Genomic DNA, 19418 nt, shown 5'->3' with positions numbered 1-19418 from the left:
AAGGTCACTACCATCCTGGCACTTTTGGCCACCGGCACCTTCCAAACACCTTTAGAGGTTATGGCTGGAATAAACTTGTCTGCCTCCTCCATATGTATTGAGCAATTCCTGGCTGCATTTCTCAGGAAAACACACTATAGGTTTTTCCTTCAGAGTAGATAGCAACAACAACAAATAATGATTAATTTCTACCACATTGCATGTTTTCCTTCTGTCTTAGGGGTTATTGATTGTACTCATATTCCTGTAAGGGCACTAGAGAAACAAATGAAGCCAACTAGCGCAACCATAAGAATTCCTTTTCCTCAATGTGCAGATGGTCTGCGATGCAAAGGGAATCATCATAGATGTGACCAGGATTCCGGAATCCAGTCTTAATGCCTTAATCCTCTCGCAGTCAGGAATTCATGACCACTTCCAGGAAGGACACATAACTGGGGGCTAGCTTTTAATTAAAAATGCACTATTCACAACCACCACACAGCATTTTAGCTCTTCCTTTTTTTCCCTCACAAATCTCAGTGGACTTATAGCATTGTCCCAGAATGACTGCTCCAACCTTGATTAGGGAACTGGAACACTGCCGAATACAAAGGGATATCTAACTCTGCTCTTCTCTGATTTTTCCTCTACAGGTGATAGAGAATATTTACTCAAAATCTGGTTCATGACACAGCTAGCTGACCCACAGACTTCTGCAGAAGCTGGCTATAACAGGGCCTACTGATAGACAAAGGCAGGCGAGAGAGCCTTTGGCCTATTCAAAACATATTTCTGCTGCCTGGATAGTACTGGGGAATGCCTTCCCACTATGGTCTCTGTGATCTGAAAACATTTTAGGTTGTGAAGGTACATTTATTTACAAGGTTGGTGGGTCCAATGCAAAGATCAGGTCTAGGTTGCATTCAAGGAGTGGTCAAGGTTCAAGCAGAGTTTTGAGTCCAGATAGAAAAGCCAAGGAAAGATGAAGAGAGACAAGAGCAATGACAAAGATAAGAACAAGGGTGAGAGTATGACAGAGCAAGATGGGCAACGTCAAGGTAAGGTAAAGATATGGACAAGACAACTGGTACACTGAGGAAGGCAGGAAGGCAGGAATGCAGGAACAAAGGTAACACACGTTGATGGAATTAGGTATGTCAGGAGACCTGTTACTGAAGCATCTGATGATCCACTGAAGAAACCCTATAAGAAGGAGGATTTGTGATGTCATTGACAGGTGCTGGGGCTGCTTCCCAACCCTGGGCCATTCAAGAGGATGAGATTCAGACACACACACATTTGGGAAGCCAGGATGGCAGCATGGCAGCATTCTAAGCTTTGCATAGGTGTTCGTTGATCACAGTGGCATCTTGGCCACAGACAGAGCTGTCCGTGTTGGGGTGAGTGAGGCAACTCATGGGTCAATCATGCGAGCTACCAAACATAACACTGAAGAAACAGAGGGGGTCTTGAAGACATAGACCTGGGAAAACCAGTGGACTAATAGGTCAAACTGGTTATTTCCTTCAAGCATGCAGGTTTTAAAATGTGGTCATTTGCGTGTGTAAAAGCCAACAAGTCCTAAGGAAAGGTACACAAATAATATTTATAGGGGAGCAAGACCAATTCCAAAATAGGGGATTGGGAAAAAAAGCCCACAACTCGTGTCACAAGAGGAAAGTTTAGTAATTGTTGCAACCTAACATCACAATAGCTAGGTTCCTTCCTTTTGTTCATAAAACAGCCTTTTGCCTGTTGCATGATCAGTCCACTGTGCCATTTTACAAATGCAAAACATCATCAGTTGCACCTAACAGGTCCCACCCCCATCCACCCATCCACCTCACCACCTTTATCCCCTTACCTATCATCCACTCTACCTCCATCCACCGCAAATTCCCATCTGCTTATTTATCCCCACCTCCACCCCTTTACCTATCCCCACCTCCATCACCACATCCCCTTACCTATCCTCCCTCTCTCAACCCCACTCCACCCCATCCTATCCACCACCCCACCTCATCCCTTTACCTATTCCTACCACATCCTCTTACTTATCCCCCACTTCCACCTCCAGCCATATCCACCACCCCTTCCCCACCTTTTCTGCCTACCCCTATTTCCCACATAGGGTCATTCACTAAAGCTTTATCGCGTGCGTTAGGGCCCTAACACACACGATATAATGCTAATTAGCAGGAGGGGAGGAGTTAGGGTGGGGAGGGGAGGAGTTTGGGCAGGGGAGGGGGAGGAAGGAGTCAGTGGCACCAATTGCAGGCCTCTCCAGGCCGCCTCATTGTTTTGTGGTTCTTCTGAAACTCTGCCCCACCTACCCCATACCAGGAACAGCAACTCCTCATTCCTCACCACCAGGGATAACAGTTGTGACACATCCCTGATGGTAAAATTTGGCTGTCCTGACAGAGGTGCCATCTTTGAATACACCTGCCTCAGAAGAACCGGAAGATCACACACCCAAGGAAAAATATACATGTGTACGTTGACTATTTATGAATATGTACAAGCATATGAGTTCACTGACATGCAAACATTTATGCAAATAGCAAATGTATGCATGTATGTTTTGACCTTTATACTTTATAATCTGCACAGATTTATATATGCAGATTATAAAATACTGTAATAAATTTGTGCATACCCAAATATGTACATATATGAGGCCATGTGGAGTTGTTTGAAAGTTTTCCGCATTATTTTTAACAAAGCTGGTACAAGTGTTGTGTTAGCAGGATTACTATCTATACATTTCACAATCCATGCTTTAAATGCATTTTAGCATGCATTAACATTTATGTTACCTGTATCATGCTTTAGTATACAGGCTGCATGATTAAATTAAAGCACCCAGAGGATCTCCATAAAAGTGATGTACTAAGTCATTGAGGTCACCATGGAGTTAGTTTATTAGAGAAAAACAAGGATGCCACATAGAAATTTAATAAATGACATCTCTAATCCATGACTCAATACATATAGAAAGTAATTACATTTACTGTATATGCAGTATATATATTTGTCCACATACATTGATCTCTCTTTATAGTGTTACCCTTTCTAAATAATCCAAATTGTGCATGGTATTTGTTACAGAAGCTAAGATTTGCTATAATAATTCCTATTTATAACAAGGTGTATGTCATAAAACTTGTATGACACCAAGTTCAGCATGGGCTTGCAAAAAAAAAAAATTAATGGCATGCAAAATAGTCACTTAATGAGCTATGCATAAAGATTTACCATGGTCATGGTAAAAAAATATACAGTATTTATTTATTTAACCGCCTTATATTCCACAACATCCAACCAAATGTGCAATGCAGATTACAATTTAACATTTATAATTAACATGGAACACAAAAATGCAATGTCTAAATAGTGAGAGCATACTACCATAATTACTGAGGGTACACTAAATAGTTTATATACCAAACTGAGCATTTTCAGATTTCTTTTCCTCTTAGTTACTCCAACTGGCTTCCAAAGGGGACTTATACAAATAAACCCGGAGCACAGGGGTTGCTTGTCAATGCAAAGGGAAGTAGTTGAAGCCCTACTACACTCCAGGTGCGGCATCAAAGGAGAATGGACAGGTCCAGGAAAGCAGAAAACTGATATGACTGAGGTTTCGAACTCTGTTTTATAGCTCCCAGACATGAGATCTGCACTCAAACCAAAACAACTGGGCATTTGAAAAAAGCTTTTGAGGCTCAGCCTCAAGTTTCTGAATGCCTACAGTGGTCTTTTGGCTACGTTAACAATGTCAATGACACAGCAACAATATCTGTCCTCTGGAAAACTATTTCTTGGAAATACGTTTACCTTATGTAAAGAAAGACAGATTTATTTTTGAACTACTCACGTATGTTTACTCCGTCATCTCTTTCTCTCTGTCCTGTTCTTCCTTTTTTCCATGTCTCACCTGTCTTGTTTGTGCCCTGTGATAATTTTCTTCTCACATCGGATAGCGAGTGAAAGAAGGACTGGGTGGAGGGGGACAGAGACACTGCCTAGTCAGGCACCTTCTGTGCATAGGAGGTTCTTTGCTTTTATGACTAGCCAGTGAATGGTGCTAACCTTCCCACCTCCCACACACAAAAAGCTGCTTTGAACAGAGGGAGAGGAGAAGAAATGTGCAGCCTGCCAGACAGTTCAAGCTGTTAATTCTTCTGCTATCTCTTCACCTTTTAGTAACTGAAGGTTCTTTGTGCTTATCCTGAGTATTGAAGAGAGCATGGGATAAGCACAGAGAATCCTTAGTTTTTGGACTATTTTTTCCTTTTTGGGAACTCTCTGCTCTTACTCTCTGCTCTTCCTCTCCTGCTTTCACTTCTTCTTCTGGAATGTAGTAGGTCTTCTACTTCCCTTGGTACTGACAACCCCAATGTTCCAAGCTTTCTTGTATAACTTGAGGAAGCCAGCAGAAATCAAGAGATAAAGAGAGCTAAGCATGTTTGATTTAGCCTGATCATACTATTTGGCTGACCCTCGGTAAATGTATTTATTTATTTATTTATTTTAGTTTTTTCTATACCGGCATTCGTGAGAGTGTCACATCATGCCGGTTTACAATAAACAGGGGAGTGATGAAAGGTATAGAGAATGAAGTAAATAACAGGTGCTGAACCAAAAAACAGTTACAGTTACAATAAAACAGGGATAAGTACAACTTGGAGCAGAGAAGTGATATGAAAATTAACATAATCTATTAATCCAACTTTGACGAGGTACATTTACAAAGATTTGACGAGGTACATTAACAGGAGATTATGGTAATTGCTAGGTATTGTCCATTTGAACTAATTGTAGGATTTATTACATGATGGTAGTGATAGGAAGTATTGGTTTTCTGCATATGGGTAGTTATTGGAAGATGGTTGGAGGTGAGTTATGGTTTAATCCGAGTCTGGGAAGGCTTTTTTGAATAGCCACGTTTTGAGTCTATTCTTGAAAGTTGGGAGGCAAGGTTCCTGCCGTAGCTCCGGTGGGATGGAGTTCCAGAGAGGAGGTCCTGCTGTGGAGAAAGCCCTGTCTCTGAAGGTTATATGAAGGGAGGTTTTGGAATGAGGTACCTGAAGAGATTCCTTATAGTACTCTCTTATAGGTCTGGAGGATGTGTGTGTTTTTGAAAGGGATTTGAAGGTTGAGTGGAGAGATTTGTTGGATAGCTTTGTAAATTGTGGTGATGGACTTGTATAATATTCTATAATGAATCGGCAGCCAGTGTAGGTCTTTGAGGATTGGGGAGATATGATCTCTTCTCCTTGTGTTTGTAAGTATTCTGGCTGCCGTGTTTTGCACCATCTGAAGAGGTTTGGTATGCGATGATGGGAGACCTAATAATAAAGCGTTGCAATAGTCTAACTTGGAGAAGATTATTGCTCGTAAGATTGTCATGTAGTCATGGTTGTGGAACAGTGGTTTTATTCTTTTTAGGACTTGCAGTTTATAAAAGCAGTCCTTGGTGGTTTGGTTTATAAACGCTTTTAGGTTTAGCCGATTATCAATGATCACTTCCAGATCTCTCACTTGGGCTGTTTGTAGATTTTAGGGATGTGAATCGTTTTTTGACGATTTAAAATATCGTCCGATATATTTTAAATCGTCAAAAATCATTAGAGCCGCGATACAATAACAATTCCCCTGATTTATCGTCAAAAAATCGTAAATCGGGGGAAGGGGGAGGGGAAGGGGGAGGGCGGGAAAACCGGCACACTAAAACAACCCTAAAACCCACCCCGACCCTTTAAAATAAATCCCCCACCCTCCCGAACCCCCCCAAAATGCCTTAAATTACCTGGGGTCCAGAGGAAGGGTCCCGGTGTGATCTTTTACTCTCGGACCTCCGGTGCTTGTAGAAATGGCGCCGGCGCTACCTTTGGTTTTTCCGTACGGAAAAACGATTTGCGGCAGGAGATCGCTCCCGGACCCCCGCTGGACCCCTAGGGACTTTTGGCCAGCTTGGGGGGGGCCTCCTGACCCCCACAAGACTTGCCAAAAGTCCAGCGGGGGTCCGGAATGACCTCCTGCAGTCGAATCGTGTTGTCTACGGAGGGTGGGGGATTTATTTTAAAGGGTCGGGGTGGGTTTTAGGGTTGTTTTAGTGTGCCGGTTTTCCCGCCCTCCCCCCCACTGGACCCCAGGTAATTTAAGGCATTTTGGGGGGGGTTCGGGAGGGTGGGGGATTTATTTTAAAGGGTCAGGGTGGGTTTTAGGGATGTTTTAGTGTGCCGGTTTTCGATTTTCACGATTTTCACGATTTTCACGATATTTAAAAAACCCAAACGGCGACGATCCGATTCCCTCCCCCTCCCAGCCGAAATCGATCGTTAAGACGATCGATCACACGATTCACATCTCTAGTAGATTTGCTGAAAGGTTTGTGGGGATGTAGCTGTTCTCCGTGGATATGAGAAGGAGTTCCGTTTTTGAGGAATTTAGGATTAAATTCAGGCTGGAGAGGAGGGAGTTAATTTCTCAAAGGCAAGTTTCCCATAGATCTAGGGTTTTTTTGATGGATTCTTTGATGGGGATCACAATCTGGACATCTTCAGCGTAAAGATAGTATTTTAGGTTCAGGTTAGTTAGTAATTGGCAGAGAGGGAGATGTTAAAGAGAGTAGGTGAGAGGGATGAGCCTTGTGGGACTCCTAGAGGTGAAGGGTGGCACTTAGATTCTTTGTTGTGTATTTTGACCTTGTAGCCTCTGTTTTTCAAGAATGTATTGAACCAGGCCAATGCAGTGACAGCTATGCCAATGTTTGATAGTTGGTTAAGGAGTATTGCATGGTTGACCGTGTCAAAGGCGGCTGAGAGGTCCAAGAGAATCAGTAAATAGGCCTGGCCTTTGTCAAGGCCCATGATGAGGTAATCTGTCAAGGAAATAAGAAGTGATTCTGTGCTTAATGATTTCCTGAATCCATATTGAGAGGGGAAAAGAATTTTGTGATTCTCAAGGTAGTCTGATAATCTAGTGTTAACTAGTTTTTCCATGACCTTGGCAATGAAAGGGAGGTTGGAGATTGGGTGAAAGTTGGTGGGGTCTTCTGGATCGAGGTTTGGTTTTTTCAGGAGCGGTTTAATGGAAGCCATTTTAAGGTCGTCTGGATAGATTCCTTTGGATAAGGAGTAGTTGATGATGTCTGCCATGGCTTTGGAGATGGTGTCTGGAATAAGAAGAAGTAGTTTGGATGGGATATGGTCAAAAGGATGAGACGAGGGTTTCATTTTTTTCAGTACTCTTAGGATCTCTGAAGTTGTGATGGGTTTGAATGAGTTGAGAGAGATGTTTATGTTGGGGTGTAGTTAAGTATTGTGAGGAGAAGATGTATTGGGCATCAGCTTTATTAGAAGGTTAATGATTTTGTTGCTGAAGAAGAGGGCCAGCTCCTCTGCTTTTTCTTGGGCTTTGTTAAGCGGTATATCCGTTGCTTGGATTTGAGTTAAGTTGGAGACGTAGGCAAACAGGGCTTTAGCGTCAAAAATCATGTGATGGATCTTATGAGCGTAGAAGTCTCTTTTTGTTTTTAACATGGTGCTTTTGTAGCGGTGGAGGGCAAGTTTGTAGGCAGAGAGGGAGGACACTGTAGGTGCTTTGCGCCATTTGCTTTCATTCCGTCTGAGGGAGAGTTTTAGATTTTGAAGTTCTTCATTAAACCAAGGTTGTCTTTTAGGATGGTTGTGTTTGAGGTTTTTAGTTGTCAGAGGACAGAGTTTGTTTGCTGCCACTTTTGTTATATTATGCCATGAATGAAGGGCTGAATTCGGAGTGGAGATGTCTATGAGGGGGAGTTCTAATACTAGGGGATTATGGAGGTCATCGGAGGTGCATGATTTCCTGTAAGTGAATTGTTGTTGAGGGGCTTCATTGCTGTTTCTTTGTGTCAGCGAGATGGTGGTCGAGATTAGGGCGTGGTCTGACCAGCTGGTTCACAGACCGGTTGTGTAGAGTTAGAGATGCCTGAGTTAATGAAGATGAGGTCTAAGGTATGACCTGCTCTGTGAGTAGGTTTATTGATAATCTGCTTGAAGCCTAAGGCTGACATGGCGGTAAGGAGTGTTTCGCCGTTGGTAGAAAGAGAGGGGTCGTCGACATGTAAGTTGAAGTCTCCAAGTATTATTGCTGGGGAATCCAAATTTAGGTAAGAGGCTGTTAGTTCTAGAAAGGGTGATGCATCTGAGTCGAGAAGGCCTGGTGGGGCATAGACAAGAAGAATTTGAAGATCGTCTGATTTGAAGAGGCCTGTTTCAAGTTTGGTAGGTGAATTGACTGGGTATTGAGTGAGATTCAGATGTTTTTTTGGCAGCAAGAAGTATACCCCCTCCTCTTCTTTTTTGTCGGGGAATAGAGAAGAAATTGTAGGTATGCGTTGGTAATTGATTAATTACTGCAGTGTCTGTAGGTTTGAGCCAAGTTTCAGTTATGGCGCAGAGGTCTGGGTTTGCATCAAGAAGAAGGTCGTTGAGTATAAGGGTTTTCTTGGTGAGGGATTGGGCGTTAAATAGAAGTAGAGAGAATAGAGTTAGGCCTAGCAATTGAGTAATGGGGGAGACCATGATGGGAATGAGGGCTTTGTAGGAGTGTGGTTGGGTAGTCATGATAGGTTTACCAGTAAAAATGGTCCTCCTATGATGGAGAGTTGGCATAGGGAGACCACGAAGCATGGTGGCCAGTTGTGACCAGATAACTGTTTGTTGAAGAGCAGAGTTTGATTTTTGAAGTGAGGGTAGGAAGAATGCTGGATGCGGTCCGCGTCCGCGTCACTTGCTCCTCGCAAAGGAGTACAGAAATGGCGTCCTGACTCCCCGCTAGACCACCAGGGAGTTTTGATAAGTCTTGGGGGGGGGATTAAGGAGGGTGAGGGGTTTAAATTTTTATTTAGGATCAACAATCGCGATTTCCAATGTATTCAACATAGCTATGTTGAATAAGTTGGAAATCCGATCGTTTTCGCCTCATCACTTTTTTAAGTTAAAAAAAAAAAAAAGTTGCGTTTTACCTATAAGTTCAAAACGAATGCACACCCTTAATACAGGGATAAAGAGAAAAACAAGAAATGATCTGCAGAAAACTCTTGCACACTTCCCCTACCTACGTGGGTAGATATTCTACTTTTATTTTAAATACGTTTGATCACAATTTAAAATATGAGACAATAAAGAATGTACATGATAGAACATAACACTTACAATTATGAGTAATTATAAACGAACTTTGTTACCGTATATTCGTGGCACTTGTTTAGTGATAGATTTTATCTGTTTTACAATATTAATATTGGTGCCTTCCTGTAAACCGTTATGATGGTACTTAATGACGGTATAGAAAAGTTTTTAAATAAATAAATAAAACAATGCAATCTTTTAGGTAAGGGTTGTCCAGGGGTGAGAGTTGGGGTCCCTTTAGAACATCAGGGAGAGTTTGATGGATAAGAAGGGGTCTGGGGGGTGGGTGGAGCAGTCCCCTGGACCATCAGAGCAATTTATTTTAATAAAATTGGTGTCCAGGGTGTGATCTAGGGTGAAGGGCAGGGCCCCGGCTTCTGGGGGCTGAGTTTTGTCAGTGATGGAGTAGGGTTTGGGGTGGTGAGCAGGGCTTCTGGTACTGTGACAAAGTAATTTTTTAAAAATGTACATAACAATGGGTACAAGGGTGGCAGGGATGGGGAGAGAGACACCCCAGAGAGGTTTTTACAACTTGTGAGAGGGTGGTTGCCCTCAGGGCTGCTTTAATTAGGCCACAGGTGTATCGGGATATGCATTAATGTCTTTATGCACCAGCAGGAAATTAGCTACAACACCTGAGTTATTTTTGGGGAAGCCACATTATTTGATTAGCATAGTTTAGGATAGTAATGAGACCATTAGCATAGCTTTTTATGTGGTGCCAGGGCTCAGATAACATAAGATACTTGAAATACCTTGTTTTGTTCCTGCTTTAGGCCATTTATTGCACACACAAAAAAAGGTTTTTTACACAGTAAATAGCCTAATGCAGCTTAGTGAATGAGGCCTTATGTTTTCTATATTCTTAATATTGAGTCCTGTTTCATTAATACTGAGGTTTCATGCCTACCTCCTGTGCTCTGAGTGTTTTTTGGAAAGTTATGTGAATTGATTTGGACTAGGAAATGTACTGGAGTTAAGCTTTCCCTAAACTGTGACTCTTAAAATCTAAGTTCAGTCATTAAATGCCTGCAGTAAATAAATCAGGTCCTTCCTGTGTTACAGGTTGTTTGTGAAGTAATAAACAATTCTTGAAAGTATTATCAAGTGGACTATAACTGCAAGAGCTTCAGACCTATCATTACAATACAAATTTTACAGCAATTAATCAAAGCATAAAAAACACAGTCATAATAATAATAACCCAGAACATATAGAGAATCATAAATTCAATAATCTCTTGCACAGATAACTTTATGTCTCCAGAATGTTAGAACACTAGAACCTGTTAATAGTCCATAAAACTGCACTGAAATCCATCCTTCTATATTTAACCCCCTGGGCTGAGGTTCTCATTGAGGAATCCACAGATTCAAGATATTCAAACTTTCTATACAGTTTGTAAGACCCTTTCTCTGTCTCTCTGATTTTGAAGCATCCTTGTTGGAAGGGAGAGACTTTTCCCAAGGCCCTGATAAATGTAAAGACAGGTTTACAACAGTAATAATCATGGTAGAAGCTGATTATGATTTCTAACTTAACATTACTGACAACTCTTGATGGACTAATGAAAATGACTATTTATAAATCCTCATGCAATCCAATCCATTTACATGTTAAGATATGTAATAAATCTGTAACTTTATAACTCTTCATGTATCTTTTCATCTATTCCTGATTCTTAGCCAATTATAAAGGGAATTTAGAAATTCTCACCCAAATGTTAGGATTCAGGTTTCTCTAATCCAATTCGGATGATCCACTGTAAAGTCCCTTAACACATGACCCGAGTGCACATTTTCGTGCATTCAAAAACTATAAATGTACAATTGGTAAAAATTATTGCAGCAAGTTGAATTTTTCTGACTTTTAATAATTTATGCCAACCTTCAATTTCTGATAATTTGACATCCCGTGCCCCTTTGGTTTTTCTAAAAATAATGAGACACCCTAGAACCACCAAGTGCATGTTTTTGTGCATGTGTATTTGTACTGTACATATTTCCTGTATTATGCTGTCTTTCAGTGTCTACTTGTGGTATCTCATGGCTTAAAGACTTTGCTACATATACAGATCACTTTTTTGATTAACATTTTGTTTTTGAGTCATTTTCAGCCACTTATCAAGTACTGCACACATGGTTTCATGTACGTTAGCTTGTACTGTAATATTTACTGTATTAGGCTGTCAACCAGTATCAGCCTCTGGTATCTCATTACTTAGAGCCTCTCCTATATATACAGATCATTTGTTTAGTGTCATTGTGTTTTTGAGCCACTTAACAAGTACCTCATACACTGTTTTATGCACATTTTTATGCATGTGAGCTTACATTATACTATTTTCTATATTATGCTGACAGCCAAGGTCAGCCTGTGATAAATCATGGCTTAGAACATTTGCTATATCTACAGATCACCTTTTTGATTGTCATATTGAAAATCGTATGATACTAACAATAAAGAAACCACTATTGTCACATACTGTACCATCAAAAGTTAGAAATAATGTAACTAAATGGTTAAATTTTGTTGTACTTATTACAGAGAATCATTTTTTTTATAAGAATATTGTTTTTTCTTTCAATTATAGAACCTAAAACATAGGTGCATGAAAACATGAAAGTTGGTTATTCTAGTACAGACAATTTTGGTGGGTCTAGTGATCAGGCATACCTTTGTCCAAATGAATAGAATGTACTCCTTACTGCCCAGTTCAAACTCCTCTTCACTATTAAGGTAATAGTATAGAGGTTAACACCAGATGGATGCCACTGGTCTTCTCCAAAGTCCAACATCTCCTCCTTCTAAGAATGAATTTGGATTAATTCCTTCAATGACCTTCAAAGATCAATGGGTATTTAAGAGTAGGAGGTTCCTACTCTCCTTTTAGATGGCAACACTGAATCCCTGGGTCCTTGGGAACTCAGACAGAAGTTAAAAATAAACCAGTCTCTAAAAAGTAACCCAAAATGAGGAAAGAAGGACAGATAGATATTCTTCCTTCAAACAAAAGGATTAAAACTATAATTTCTAACATGGGAGGAAGGCACCTTTTTTTCTAGTCCACTCCCCAAGTTTCTTTCCAAAATACCCCTAGGTCCTCAAACCCAATACAAAACAAGAACCAGGAGGAAGCATGAAAACATGCTGCCTCCGGAAAGGAGCAACTCAAAATTCTCAATTACAAAATGGTGCCTTGGATTTCTATAGGTCAGGACTCCATTAAATTCTCCCACATGGGGGAGCTTTAATGCAACTATACCTAACTCTATTCTCTACCTACTTTGTTAATTAGTATGCTCCTTTAGAAGAGACTTAGTAGAGTTCTCTGCATATGTCTTCCATGTCCCAATAAAGCCCTCATAATACTCAGCAAACTAGAAAAATCCATGACTTAACCTTTTTTTCTGAAGGTAAGATAATATGCCTTTATTAAAATGTATAATGAGTCAAATGACATGCTCTTTCAGACTATAGCAGCCATGACTGAAAAGGCACTAAAGTTCATTAGCCTCATTTCCTTCAGAGGAGGAATTTTGAAAATGGTGCCCTAACTAAAAAAGTAGTATACTACCAGGTGTATTCTATTCTAGCTTTTTTGCTATGTAAGGTTATTTAAGCCTTCACTATAGACTAAAATGTAGAAAAGTCCAGCGATGGAAATGTCCAGGGACTTAGAAAGATTTGTGAGTAATTGCCATGGTTCATACCCTACAGGATGGATCAATTGTCCAAAATCTATAAAGGTCACTATAGGTCACTAGATGAATATGTCATCCAGTGGAACATAGGAAAGGCAGCAAGGGTTGCGGTTACTTAGCCTCCTGAAGAAGGATGGTTGACTTTCTTTTCCTTGGAAATATGTTGTTCTCTTAGCTGATTGAAGTGGGTTCCAAGAGTGACCCATCTATAGCTAATAATCCAGGAAAGTTACTTTCCCAGTCATAAAATGTAGACTTTTCCATAACTCTGCTGCACAAGATAGATGTTCTAGTAAGAAATAAGAGAAGAAAGGAGGCCTACTTTAATCTGGGGAATCTAAATCCCTGATAGACTCTCCCAGAATCTTGAGGAATTGCTATTTGAGATTTTGTCACATGAAACTTTAAAGAAATCTCTCTTCTGTTTTTTGCACTGCTATCTATGTTTCAACTATTTTTTTCTTCAGTAAAAGTAATTTTAATTTTGGAATAACACTTGGTCAAGACTTGTAGCTAGTTTGTATTTACATTGCAGCATCTGTAGGTGATTGCTTGCCTTATACAGGGCATGCCCTATGAAAGGGGATTAAAGATAGATAAAACAGACCTAGGCCATGTAAGACCCAAAATGTTAATGTCAATAACTTCTACATGGTCCTTGCCTTTAATAGGAGCCAATATAATTGCTGCAGCAATATATTTGCACTTACATAGCAAGAGCTGTTGGTTACTACTATGACTGTGATGTTCTACAGCATTTGCAGCTTATGGGTACATTTAGCTGGGAGACCTATATACTCAACATTATAGTAATCTATCTGTAATATTACTGAGATGTACATTAACAGATTTATATACCCTGAATATAGCATAAAGTTTAATTGTCTAAGAGCATAAGGTCAAATATACTCTTCAGACCTCAGTAGATATGTAAATCACCAGTTCAAAAGAGATAATTTTATTCTAAATTCCCTCGCTTTCCCAGCAGGTTGAATCTTCAGCCATTCGACCCGTAAGGATATCTACGAGCAGACTGTCTCTGGAATGCTTATAGGCAGAACTTTGGTCTTTGCATCATTCAGAATTAATCTGTTTACTAACAGTCAAGTCGTGGCTGCTAAAAGGCAATTGTTTAGAAGCTATACATTTCTAATATGATATCTACCTGGGGGGAAAGGGGTCAGTAGCTAGATGTTGTTTACATATATATATCACATAAAGCTGAACAAAGGTATGATCTCTCCCACTGGACTCAAACATTAAAAGAAGAGAATGATGAATCCTGGGAGTTCCCACAAAAAAAAATAAATGATGAAATCCCATTTCATGCAATTTGTTTTCCATTAGGTAAGTAAGAATAAATCCAGTTCCTAACTTCCTCATCCTGGCCCAAACTACAACAACTTTCAATCCAAATGTAATGATCAACGAGATCAAAAGCATTTTAAATCTAAAAGTACCACCAATGTGGCTCCCCCACCCATGAATGCTGAATATATTACAGCACCTCTTTCTTTTCAAAGCTATGAGGCTACACTCTGAATTTGTCTGCACATTTTGAATCCCTTGACACAGGAAGAGTGCTGCCAAAATGCTGTGATGTCAAGGCTTTGCTTTTCAGTTTCATTGTCAGATTTTGTTTCTGGAACACAGTGAGCATATTTAAAAGGTATGTTCATGATGAAAGTGTTGAGCTCTGTAATGTAACAGGTGCCTCTGTTAGCTTACCCATTCAAATGTACTACATGAATAGCTGCAAACATAGATTATGGTGACCTACTCCTTGCATTTTTGTTAAGTGACTGAGGCAGAAAATTGTTTATGATCATTTAATGCTGAACTGTTGTGTTTTCTGTCTTGTTTTCTAGTAACTAATGTGCTTTGACAGCATAGTAGATGATACCACTTATTTGATAGCTAAGTAATTAAAAGAGCACATGGAAAGGTAAGGAAATATCAGCGAAAAATGTTTTCATTAAAAATTCATTTGGTAGGGTCAGCCTGGTGGCTCAGTGGCAGTACTGCCACCGTCATTCAAAAGAACTGGATTTGATTCCCAGTCACATCTTCTGTTTTCTGGAATGACTGGGACTGGGGATTCTGCAGAGGTAATGTTTACATCTCCTGGTGGGGGGGGGGGGGGGGGGGGGGAGGGCGAAGAGAGTCATAGTCATCCTATCGACTGAGAACTATGACTTTGATGACTGGGCAAGGTAACCTTCAATGAGATATAAAATAGGAGAAAGGAATACCTGAATAGTTGCAAATGAAGACTCCTGACATATCAGTTCCATCTGAGCTGGAAGCCTAAAACGAGTAGGAGGAAACTACTAGTCCACCTCCCTCTCCCAAAAAAAATCATGTGGTGCTCGTTTATATTCTGTTTAGTTGAGAATAATGTGTGCCAGTTCCATCTATACATGAAAAAGACACGCCACCTTTTAATAAAGCTCAGAGATCCAAGATAGTGGATTGAGGAAAGGATGCATTGGGAGCACTCCGCTGCTGTTTGCTTTACCTTTTTCTCTTTTTGCCTTGTCATCTGTTCAATGGTTAAGAGGAAAGGGAGAGTCTGAGCTTGTTCTTCAGTCTTCCCTGGAGTGAGCTGGTAGTCTTAGGAACACCTGTGGCAGACTCCTTGGCCAAAGCTAGGGACATTGTTGTGTCCATGTGTGGCAGCGATGTGTGCTTCTCCTGTTCCTGGGGATGTTGGAGGGTTAGTACTGTCGCCAAGAGGAGCAGTATCTGAAGAGGTGCTTTTCTTCTCTACTCTAGGAAGTTGCAATGATGGAAGTTCAAGCGGGGAGAGCATTTTGGAGGAGCAGCGATTAGAGACCTCGGTGACTTGGACTGAAGGCAAAAGCATTGTCGGAGTGAGTTCCCCTTTGGGGGATTTTCTTTGCACATGCTCATGGGTCTTTTGAATAGACCTCTTCTTGAAAAGCCCAGTGTTAATGCTTTGGAATTCTTATGAAGCATGATGAAAATATTTGAAAAGGCTATTTGTTTTTTGACTGTATACAAGCATAACTTACAATCTAACAAGGTGTCTTTTAATACACAGTTGGAAAAAGTTGGGAATTCGGAAAAATATGTGGAAAATATTTCGACTATTCAGACTGAGATGTTGCCCATGGTTATGAGACAGATTTAAAACTTGGAAAATTGCTCCAAACACTTTAAATATATGCTTTAAATTCTTCAATTGATATTTTTAAAGAATATCTGTTGAAGATTTTACATGCACCTTGAGAAGCATTTCCTTCTATTAGGCTGTTTTTTTCTGTTAGAGGAGATCAAGAACTTGGTTGTGTTCAAAGTGACACTTATGTTGCTAATTTGAATATTATTGATATATTTTATGCATTTATTTATTAAGAGAATTATATGTCGTGATACATACAGCTTTAAGTGGCTTCCAAAAATAAACATTCATAAATTAAAACAAACATAAAACAACCATGATATCAACAAGAAATACTCTGCTGGCTCTGAAAGTTGCTAAAAAATGCTGCAAAGTACATAAGTCAGTAATTAAAAGCTTATTGAAAGTCTTCGTACATTCTATGATTCACAAATCCATTGGTAAAGAGTTACAGAAAAAAGGGCCAGCAATTGAAAAGGTCCTCTCTCACATCTCTGACAAGCTGATGGAATGAATGGAAGGCACATCAGTAAGACCTCTTTGCTGAGATCACAAAGAACATGTAGCATTATAAATGTGTAACAATTCAATTAACCCATGACAGAGAATTAATGGAGACATAAAAACATAAGAACATAAGACTTGCCATACTGGTTTAGACCAAAGGTCCATCAAGCCCAGTATCCTGTTTCCAACAGTGGCCAATCCAGGACATGAATATCTGACAGGATCCCAAGGGGTAGAAACATTCCATGCTGCTTATCCTAAAGATAAGCAGTGGATTTCTGCAGCTCCTTCTGGAACTTGTCCAAACCTACTAAGTAATTACTTTGAGTAATTTTGTGTCATCGGTAAATTTGATCACTTCACATGTTCCCATTTACAGTTGTTCCAGAACAGATACCGGGGCAGTCCACTACATTTCTCCACTGAGAAAATTTACCATTTAGTCCTACTCTCTGTTTTCTATCTTTTAACCAGTCTTCACCCTACAATAGGTCATGTTGCGAACCTGCCTGTCTTGAAGCTTCTCCACCTCCTACCCTCATGGCCCGGCGCCGCCGTCACAGTTCTCCTCGCGGCTGGGAGCTGCGCTTCTGCTCCTCGAGCGGCCCGCTGGCCGCCGACATCGCCACTGCCTTCCCCGGCAGCAGGGTGCCATCGGGGTGAGTCTGTATGCAGCAGGAGGCCACTGACTAGCATCTCCATGTGGCCCGGAGGCCACCAACCTTACCTTCAAGTAAAGGCCTTCAGCCCCAGCCTTTCCTGTGGCAGGAAGCCACCTTTGGTGCATCCTTCGTGTCAGGGAAGTCGCCGTCCATCCTGGGGCTGGCCCTGAGGGTGCTGTCCATGGTTCTCCACTCTCCTGCTTCCTCCTAAGGGGCAAAGTCGTGCCTCTCTGCCCTTTTAAAAGGGCCAGTGCAGGTGTGGTTCTTTCCTGACTCCTCCCAGGGTGTTTCCTGCATCAGCCTACAAAAGGCTCCTCAGTTCATTCCTTCCTCGCATTCGCAAGGAGCATCGTCCTTCCTGGAGCTGGTCTCCCGAGGATCTCTGCTTCCAGCTCCTGTCTGGCATCCTTGTCCTGGGATCTCATTCCTTGTTTCTGACTATCCTGATGTTCTTCATTCCTTGGTCTCTTGCTTCGTCATTGTTCCAGATGTTATCCTGATGTTCCTTTCTTCAAGTTGTTCCAGATGTTATCCTGATGTACGTTCCTGTCCTGAGGTTCCGTCTTCCTGTCCCTCGAAGTCCGCGACCAGTCTGTCTGGGCTGGTAGGGTGTGTAGTGGCCCAGTGGTCTGTGACCACCCCGGCTGGGGTGTGTAAGGTGCTGGTGGGATTCCTCCATCTTCGGAGCCAAGGGTTCCCATGTCCCTGTCTCGGATTAGCATCCTCAATGTGTGAGCTTCATCGTCCTCAACATGTTAGCTTCGTCATCCTCAATGGGTGAGCTTCATCATCCTCAAGGGGTGAGCTTCGGCATCCTTAAGGGGTGAGCTTCAGCATCCTCAATGGGTGAGCCTTCGGCATCCTTGACGTATGAGCCTTCTGCGTCCTCAACGGGTGAGCCTTTGGTGCCCTCAACATTTGAGTCTTCGGCTATTTTACAAGCCCAGTTTGCCTGTGTCCTCGAATGAACTCTGTTTTGTCAGTCCAAGGTGTGGTCTGCGTCTGACCTTGGTTGGCTGTGGAGGGCACCCTTCGGCACTTTATTTAGAGTCTTTGTACTTCCAAGTCTTCTTTGTCCTGCAACATCCTGATGTCTTCATCTCCCTTGAATCATCGTCTGAATCCTCGTCCTATGTCTCGTCCTTGTCTGCCTTGTCCTCTGTCTGGCCTGCTGCTTCCTGCTGCTTCCTAGCGGCAGTCCGAAAGGGCTTGGAACGGTTGGAGGACCATTCAGAGACCACCATTGCATTGGTGTTCTCAAGGAAGCTCGCAGGTTCGGTTGAGGCTCAGGGTTAGGACGTTTCACTGCAAGGGCACACATTTTGTCCCGCGCTGGAGAGCGCTCCCTGGTGCTCTCTTCCATCACAGCGCAACAGGACACTGCCTTCTATCTCATGACTTTTTAATTTCCTAAGAAGTTTCTCATGAGGGACTTTGTCAAATGCTTTCTGGAAATTCAAAAACACAGTGGGGTCAATTTTAAAAGAACCATGCAAGCGTCCATGTGCGCATTGTTCCCGGTGCACATTCATGGAAGTGGCTATTTTATAACAAATGTGCATGTGCGGGCATGTTGGGACCTGCGCGCATGCACGGGGGAATTTTATAAACTATGGGCAGCGACGCGATCGGATGATTTCCAGTTCCCTCCCAGTCCACTCCAATTAAGAAGCAGACTAGGAGGGAACTTCCTTATAACCCATCCTACTCTGCCTACCTTTTTTCCTTTTCTCCTGTCCTTCTTGACATCTAAAACCCCTTTCCCTACCTTTTTTCTGAATAGATGAAGTAAGTTCCACATGCTGGCCGACTGCCAGCTCATGCTTCCCTAGGACAGGGCCTAATGGCCGCTGTCTTTGCTGGACCTCTCCCCACCCCTCCCCGCACAAACCCCAACCCCTGGCCTGCCCCTTTTAGATCTGCCGGCACTTCTGCATGTACCAGCAGATACGCTCGTGGCCGGGCCATTTATAAAATGCGTTCAGTGTGTGCACGGCCCGGCCACGCATATATCTGCCGTATTTTACTTGAATGCATGTTTTAAAATTCAGCAATATTTCAACTGCTCACCTTTATCCACATGTTTATTTACAGCCTCAAAGAAATGTAGGAGATTGGTGAGGCAAGACTTCCCTTGGCTAAATCCATGTTAGCTTTGTCCCATTAAACAATGCTTATCTATTTGTTCAGCAATTTTATTATTTATGATACATTCTAGAGATGTGAATCGTGTCCT

At 41.6% G+C, this 19418-nt stretch overlaps 1 long non-coding RNA gene across 3 annotated transcripts in view; it reads left to right on the top strand.

Moving 5' to 3' along the window:
- LOC115078188 overlaps positions 1–19418 on the top strand; it is a 61413-nt gene that overhangs the window by 7289 nt on the left and 34706 nt on the right. For 2 of the 3 annotated variants that reach the window (XR_003853085.1, XR_003853097.1), the window contains exons 2-3: positions 14737–14813; positions 15644–15741. This is a non-coding gene — a long non-coding RNA (uncharacterized LOC115078188). Of the gene's footprint in view, positions 1–564; positions 850–14736; positions 14814–15643; positions 15742–19418 lie in introns of those variants that run through there. The other variant, XR_003853103.1, reaches the window with a different exon arrangement.

This window comes from Rhinatrema bivittatum, chromosome 1 (assembly GCF_901001135.1).
Source record: "Rhinatrema bivittatum chromosome 1, aRhiBiv1.1, whole genome shotgun sequence".
Classification (NCBI taxonomy): domain Eukaryota; kingdom Metazoa; phylum Chordata; class Amphibia; order Gymnophiona; family Rhinatrematidae; genus Rhinatrema; species Rhinatrema bivittatum.
Note: the sequence above shows the minus strand (reverse complement) of the source record. Positions and strands in the feature narration are given on the sequence as shown.